Raw genomic sequence first — 7,802 nt, forward strand, 5'->3', positions numbered from 1 at the left:
TTCCCTGAGGCAAACACCTGCCCGAGTAGGAAAAGTAACTTTTCCCCCACCGCTATCCAGTACCTTCCCTGAGGCAAACAGCTGTTGGAGTAGGAATAATAATTTTGCCCCCACTGCCATCCTGCACCTTCCCTGAGACAAACACATGTTGAAATAGGAATAGTAATTTTAGCTCCCACCTCCATCCAGCACATTCCCTGTGGTAAACATTTGTCTGAGTTTTACTAATAATATTGCCCCCCCAACATCCAGCACTTTTTCTGTGGCAATCAACTGTTGGAGTAGGATTGGAATTTTGCTCACCTCCACTATCCCACACCATTCCCGAGGCAAAAACTTGTCAGAGTTAGATTAGTAATTTTGCCCTACTTCACTTTTCAGCATCTGCCCTGAGGTAAATCCTGAGCACTATCTTTGTAAATAACGATCCCTGGCACAGAATCGGGTTCGGCAGTAGCGGATCTGATTCGGAGGCTTATTTTCCGACCGAGTCGTACACAGGTCAGGTAGTCCAAGGACGTTGCAAATGAACGCATAAGCGCCGACCGACCGGTATCCAGTTCCGAACTGCCCCGTCCAACCCGTACGGACACAAATCGTATCGCGCAATGGAGACGTTTCACGATCGAGCCAGTACGATGCTCGATTCAGACAGCCGGATCGAGTTGGAGCCTCCGGCTCGCAAAACGTCTGGGAAACTGCCTTTGGGGGTCCATGATGGACCCCCCATCACCGCAGCCGTACGACTCAGACACAGGGGGAGACCCAAGGGACTCCCCAACACAGGCATGTATGGTGCGGATGGCACCGACGTGGACCCACTGTAGGGGGCGCCCTTGTGCGAGACGTACCCATTCAGTCAATGGGAGCCCATGTACGCATCGTACGACCGACTCCCATTGACTTCTATGGGAGTCCGACCGAACCGAGTCCGGCAGCATACGGCCGCATCGTACTCGCTCGGTCGGACTGCAGGAGTCCGGCTCGGTCGGAAAACACTCTGGATCCGGCTCGGTCGGAGAGCTTTCCAACCCAGATCGGAATCGGCCCCATAGTAATATGAAATACCACCTCAGTAATTTAGTTTAAGTAACCCTTTCTGAAAAAATAAATGAAAAGGTTTTTATAATATCAAGTTATATAACATAGACTTAGTGTTCTGTGAATTCTGCTATTTATAAGACTTTTGATTGTCTGGCAAATGTTTGTGGATTTCTAAAAAAAAGATTATTATCACCAAATGTTTACGGGTTTTACTACATCATCTGTATGTTTGTTTCATGTAACTAGTGAGAAGTTGGCCTGGCATATTCTGGTCACTAGTTGTAGTGGCCACCTTGCACCAGTCCAATTCGACTCTTATGGTAGATAGGTTTAAGACAACCTTTTAAAGAAAGCTATCCTAGTGGTAGCTGTGGAGAGCAGCCTTCAGGCTAAGTCTCAGAGGAATGTAAAGCAGTTTGTTTTACCTTATAATCTCTTGAATTACCAAATGAAAGGACACCACACCGATATATATATCAAATATATATGTATTTATTTCTAGACACACGCTACTAATCTCTTTATGAGATTAGAAGCCAGGAACACATTAAAATATCATTGTTTCACAATAAGTTAAGCACAAATATGTCTGGGACCCTAGGGGCGTACCAGACCATATACTAAAAAAGAGGTTTAGAAAAGTCGACTTGCAGAATGACAGGGTCTGTAGAATCGCTGGGGCTTCACTACTGCAGTGAAAACAGGTAAATAACAGACCCACGGGAGACGCATGCAGTGTGTGAACACAGACGCGGGTTCCCTATTGATTATAATGGAACAAGTCGCGGTTTGATTTTTAAAGTTTTAGGGTACTTCGAGGAAGTCTACAAAGCAAGCCACTTACAAGGTAAGTAATTCGAGGGCCAACACACACTCGGGTCCCGTCGCTGTTTTCTATGGAGACCAAAGAAGACTTGCTGCTTGCGACGACTGAAGAAGTGTCTGGTGGAATCCAAGGCTGGACTCAAGATGTAGAAGACCTGAAAATTGAAGGGACAGTGTTCACAGTCACTTGCCAGTGACCCGGGGCCAGGAAGATGGATGCCCACACATGTTGGGTGATTTCAGGTGATCAAGGGTGTTTTGACTCTTCGCTCACGAGGACCAGGAGGCATCGACGATGACCAGCAGCTGGATTCGGAGTGTCCCACAAAGTCTGCAGCTGACTGCGGTGTCGGCAATCAGATTGGAGCCAACAAGCCTTGGCAACAGCAAGTCTGGTCCAATGCACAAGTTCGTAGAACATTGTGAAGGGGTTGAAGTTGACAATAGTGCATGGCACCCGGGTATTGCTGTTCCTCATCACTCGTGGGGTCCACTCGCCACAGCTTTGCTGGGGACTCACAATGGCAGTCGAGAAGTAAGGAAATCTACTTCTGGGGCTGCAGGGACTTCGGACTCTAGCGGGAGCAGGAAAGTATGCAACCGTTGTTTCAAGTTTTGGTGCCTGCCAAGCAGGGGAGTCATTCCTCGACTCCAAGGGAAATTCTTCTGTCTTCCAAAGGTAGTGGAACATCGAAGGGCCAGAATTCTTCTTGTAAAGCGTCGTCCAGGGTTATCTAACCTGCAATGGCAAGGTGTACCTATCTTATAGTGAAGATAGGGGAGGGACTAGCTTTATGACCACTCCTCTGGGACGGTTAGGGTAGGGGTGGTTACACCCACTTCCCTTTGTCCAGTTTTGTGCCAGAGCAAGGGCAGGTAGCCCCCGAACCGGTTTGAGCTGGCATATGCACAGAGGAGCCTACTGCTCCCCCAGTGCAGGACTTCAAAGCACTCTAAGAGTGCACCCACCCAGCCCCAATACACTAAATCCTGTCTGGAAGGTAGTAACACCTCCCTGTGACAGGATGCCTATTGTTGGGCCTCCTCCACTGCGAGTTTCTGTCAGCAGCAGGAGGGCAGCCCAGTGTCTGTGCTGGTGGCATCCATTTTGTGATGCCAGGGCTCTTTCAGATTTCTACCGTGTTACCACAGTAGGTACATGTCATCCCCTCTAGAAGGGTGGGATCATACTCCCACACCAGTTACTGGTGTGGGGGTATGATTCCAAGATGTTTGACACCAAACACGACATGTTTTGATGCAGTCATTCCAAAGTTAGCATTAACCGGGAGGTTATAATGCACTTAAGAGTATATGGTTTAACCGCATACACAAACAGCCACAGAGAATAGACTCTGCCAGCTGCAGAGGGGTCCTGCTCATTCAGAGGCACCCCCTCACATTGTAAACCAAGCACCCTGCCCTCAGGATTGATAGGGCCTGCCTTAGGGGTGACTGATAGGTTTATATGTGTGTGTATGGTGAGATATAGAAACCTATACCTCAGTGAGAAGTGCTAACACTACCTCACCCAGGCTGCAGTAGCAGGCCTGTGGTGTCAGATTGAGTCTGCTTCCCAGGGGTGGCATAATACATGCTTCAGCCCCTGGTAGGCCTGTGAAGTGCCTATGTCCTAGGTACCTAAGGTACCATATACTAGGGGCTCATAAGGTACCACAGTATCCAATCACTAATGCATCTAATAGGCACACCAAGTCGTTTAGAGAGAACAGAGACTGGGGCCCCGATTAGCAGGGACCCAGCCAGACTATAGCCAGAAACCAGTGTATACATCAGAAAAAAAGTGGGGGCAACATAAGTGCAGATCCTACTCTCCTACATAACTGTTTTACTAACTTGTTCTGTAGGTGGCAGTGTTCAAAAGCAAACTGTCTTTCTTTTCCTCCTTGCTCCAATGCGTGTGGATACCAGTGAAGGGAGTGTTCCACTGAGCACAAAATGGTGGACAGCTTAATTTATTCGTTTTTGTGTGGTGAATCATAATTGAAAACAAAATATGAGTTTGATTGTATTTTTAACTGAGATTTAAATTCTAGCAGAAACTACATTTAATACAAAATGTTTAGAAATATAGTTTTTTTCCTTTCATGATTAGAACTACAGCCATTTTGGTAGGTCACCAAATGCAGAGATTTAGTAAAAAGAGAGAAAGGCCACTTACATTTTATTTTGTAAGGCACCTGCTGTTTTTGCTATTAGCATTACATGGATGCATTTGTTTTACAGTTGATATATACAGAAAAATATAAATTAACAAATTCTTCCGTCTATTTCGACTTAAAAAGCAGTGTTAAACATTTTTGGGGCTTAAAAAACTATTTCTGCATGGTTTCTAACGTCGCGTTGTGACGGTGTGTATTGTAATAGCGTGCGTTATAACGGCATGCGTTGTAATGGTAGTTATAATGTTGGTCTATGGGAATGTGTTGTAATGGTATTCATTGTGAAATCATGCATTGTAGGAGGGTTTGATTCTCTACTTAGATTGCCTACTGCCCTTCGTATGTAAATGGTTCTACATCATCATCCAGTGTAATGTCCCCAGTGTCCGCAAGAAGATGTACAAAGGTGAAATACATCAAATACAGTTTTGTGTCTAAAGTTCTAAACAATACTAGAAGTGACTATGTTCTAGAACATTTATAAGTTTCTTACCATGTCAACAGAAAAATACATATAACAAAGGTTTGGTGAATGTATGGAATTATTATAGTTTGAAAATATCAACTCACTAGCTCAAATCAGGATGTTTAATTTCTGGAAGTCTGATATACTTACTGACTGTTTAAATGTATGGCTTATTGTTACAAATATCATACAGCCTTGAGAAAGCCCCAGGCCTGGTCACAGGGGTCCAAACTGGTGTTGGCTGAAATCTAAGGCCGGGCGGAGCAGGCGGAGTGCCTCTACGCGGAGTTCCAAGGAGTTGGAAAACAACTCCGTGGAACTTCGCTACGTTCCCTTCCAACTCCCAAAGTAATTATAATGTTTAAAAAAGGTACTTACCTGCCGTGGCTGACTCCTCACCACAGGCACTCTCCTTCCTCGTCCTCGCCGACCTTCTTCTTAGATAACCCCTACGTTGTATGTCTTCCACGTGCAGGGAGTGGAGGGGCTGGCTAACTTCGCTGTGCCACGGAGTCGGAGTTTTGTCTAAGCTCCGCTTTTGCAACGGAACGCGGAGTAGGCAAAACGCCGGAAACTCCACTGGCGGAGCGGAGTTACCCTCCCGGGGTTAGTGAAATCTCTCATACCTTAAGTGTATCTAAGGCTGACATTTCTCACATACAGATTATTAAACGAATCATTGTGTTAACAGCGTAAATAATGAGCCTAACTATATCATTGAGTCCTGGAGATTTACCTAATTTGAAAAGAATCCCACTTCACGACACACTGCTTACCCAACTCTCCCCAAATTAATACTATAAAAGTGTTCTTGAACACAAATGCTAACACAATAGAGGCACGTACCTGTAAGGAAAACAATCAAAACAAAAAACACTTTACATTTTTTTATATAAATTTAAAAATATAAAATACAAGTTAGTGAAAGGAATAATGATGAGATGTAGAAGTTAAAGATCAGAGGTTCCCAGATTTACCCGACTGATTGATGGTGAGGGTCTAATTGCTGCTCCCAGGATTTCCCCTGATATCTTCAATGTTGGTTTTTACAAGGTGGACACAAGGGCTTTAGTATGGCAGAAGCTCATAGAAAAGAAATAACATATGTATAGGAGTATGCCACCCTACATTAAACAGGATGAGGATGTTTCGATGGTTTGAATATAAAGTTTGAGGCCCGCAAAGATTCCTCTCTTGCAAATTAAGACAAGGCCTAACAGATATCTTTTAGGGTTCCCTTGCAATGCCAAGTCTAATGGCAATTTAATCAGGCAAAATATAACGTAATCAACAATGCATTACACATTGATCAGGGTGCAAATAGGAGTTTGAGACACCATATGTACAGTTATAAATAAATAAATAGTTTAGACCCAGACCCAAATGAGCAGACCTTTTACATACCAGCCTTTATCACCTGTGAGCTAAGTGGTGGTAGTCTGGATTTTGATGCAGTTGTAGGGGAAGTACATATTATGGTGGGTGGTGGAGGGGACAACAACACAGGTACTTAAAAGGGAAAAAAAGAAAGTGAATGAATTTATAATGGTTTAACAATATAAATGGCAATGCCAGATTTCACTGTAATTATAAGTCATTAAGAAAACACATTGTAAAATAGTGATAGAAACCCCCTATAGTGTTGTAATGACATTGGTAGTATGAGGACATACCTTTGTGTGTAGGTGTGTTGTATTGAGAGGCCTGTGCTGTGTGTTGCCGTGCTGCAATTGAACTGGAATTACAAATACTTCTTTCTCAGCCTAAGAAAGCTATCTACGTGAAAGAGTGTGTGTATGAAAAGAGTACAAATAAATGAAATAAAAAATGTATAGGGTGTTAGAAGGATTTGTTTTGAGGAGTATGTATGTGATGTGTGCCTAACAATGGTAGGTATGGGCAAAGGGCAGATATAGGTGAGTGATTGAAGGATGTCCGTTTTTAGTGAGAGAGAGGTTTACTTACTTAGCACTACATTAGTATTGTCTAAAAGAGGTAGCCCATATAGTAGGTGAGGGTGCATTGTTGCAAGGACAGCTTTCTCTATGGGAATGAAATTGAGGGGGGATCCTGATGCCTCTCTAGTAAGAGATTGTGCCATCTGAATCCTGGAAAACTTCTCCTTCACACACCTTTTTAATATCCCCCACAGTATGCGTCTCCTCCCCCAATGCATTGACAGAGTCTGTCCATTCCTGCCATAAATCTGTCATCTATGGTCCACTGAGAGTGAATGAAGGTGGACTATGGAGTCATTTGTAGTCTTTTACCACAAATGTAACTACAAAGACTGTCTCCTCTACAGTGAAGTTTCTCTTCTTCAAAATTCGGAGCTGCGTTTATCCAGAAGAATGTGAGGGCTGCGTGATCTGAGAGATGAAGAGGGACAATACAAACTGTATGGGCAGAATTTATGTTGTTGGAAGGGAAACGGCATTAGGTGTGTGGTGGGATTTGGTTCAGGTATATGTAATTGTCCTATGCCCTTCCATGTGGAGTTCGCCCTCCCACATGCGGAGATCTCTGTTAGGATCGATGAGATTTCAGCTCCGGTTGCAGAGGTCTCCACTAAGTATAAGAAATGTAAAATATTCCCAGAAAAAAACCCTCAGTAATCAGAGATGAGGAACAAGAGGAATCAGGGCATAGGGGTTTGCACCCTTCAATATATACTCAGAAATACAAAAAGCGAAACCCGACTATTAAATAATGAGCCCAAAGGTGAACAATTTATCCTTGGGGTTGAAACAGTACCTGTATGTCGTGTGTTAGTCCACAGTGAGAATTGAAAAAAATGTTAGGTAAACTCTCACACACCTACCCAGGTGTAATGCTTCAGACATGGGCTTCCTCGCTCACCAAAAATGGTTCTAATGGTGAGTGGGCTTTCTTAAATAAGAAAAGCAAAATTTTCAGTGAGTAGGTAGAGAAATCAGGGATCCTATGAAGTGTGATTAAAAATCTCATGGGTATTTCTGAAACAGATTTATCCCTCTAAGGAGATGGTTAAAAGAAAGTAAATGGTGGTAAAGGAGAATTAGTACTACTGCACCATATAAGTCACATGTTTCTGCCAGGTGGCACTTTAACAGGGTCTGTGACATTCATCAGGACCTGGATTCCTACCTAATATTGACACTATCCATACAGCTAAGCATACATCATGAAGCAACTTTATTGAAATGTTTGCTGATGATCATTTTAAAATGTTCACTTGAATGAGGCACCCTAATTCAGGTAAAGCAGTACCCCATGGAGATAGCACCAGGTGTCCCCCATGTAGT

Source organism: Triturus cristatus, chromosome 6 (assembly GCF_964204655.1).
Source record: "Triturus cristatus chromosome 6, aTriCri1.1, whole genome shotgun sequence".
Classification (NCBI taxonomy): domain Eukaryota; kingdom Metazoa; phylum Chordata; class Amphibia; order Caudata; family Salamandridae; genus Triturus; species Triturus cristatus.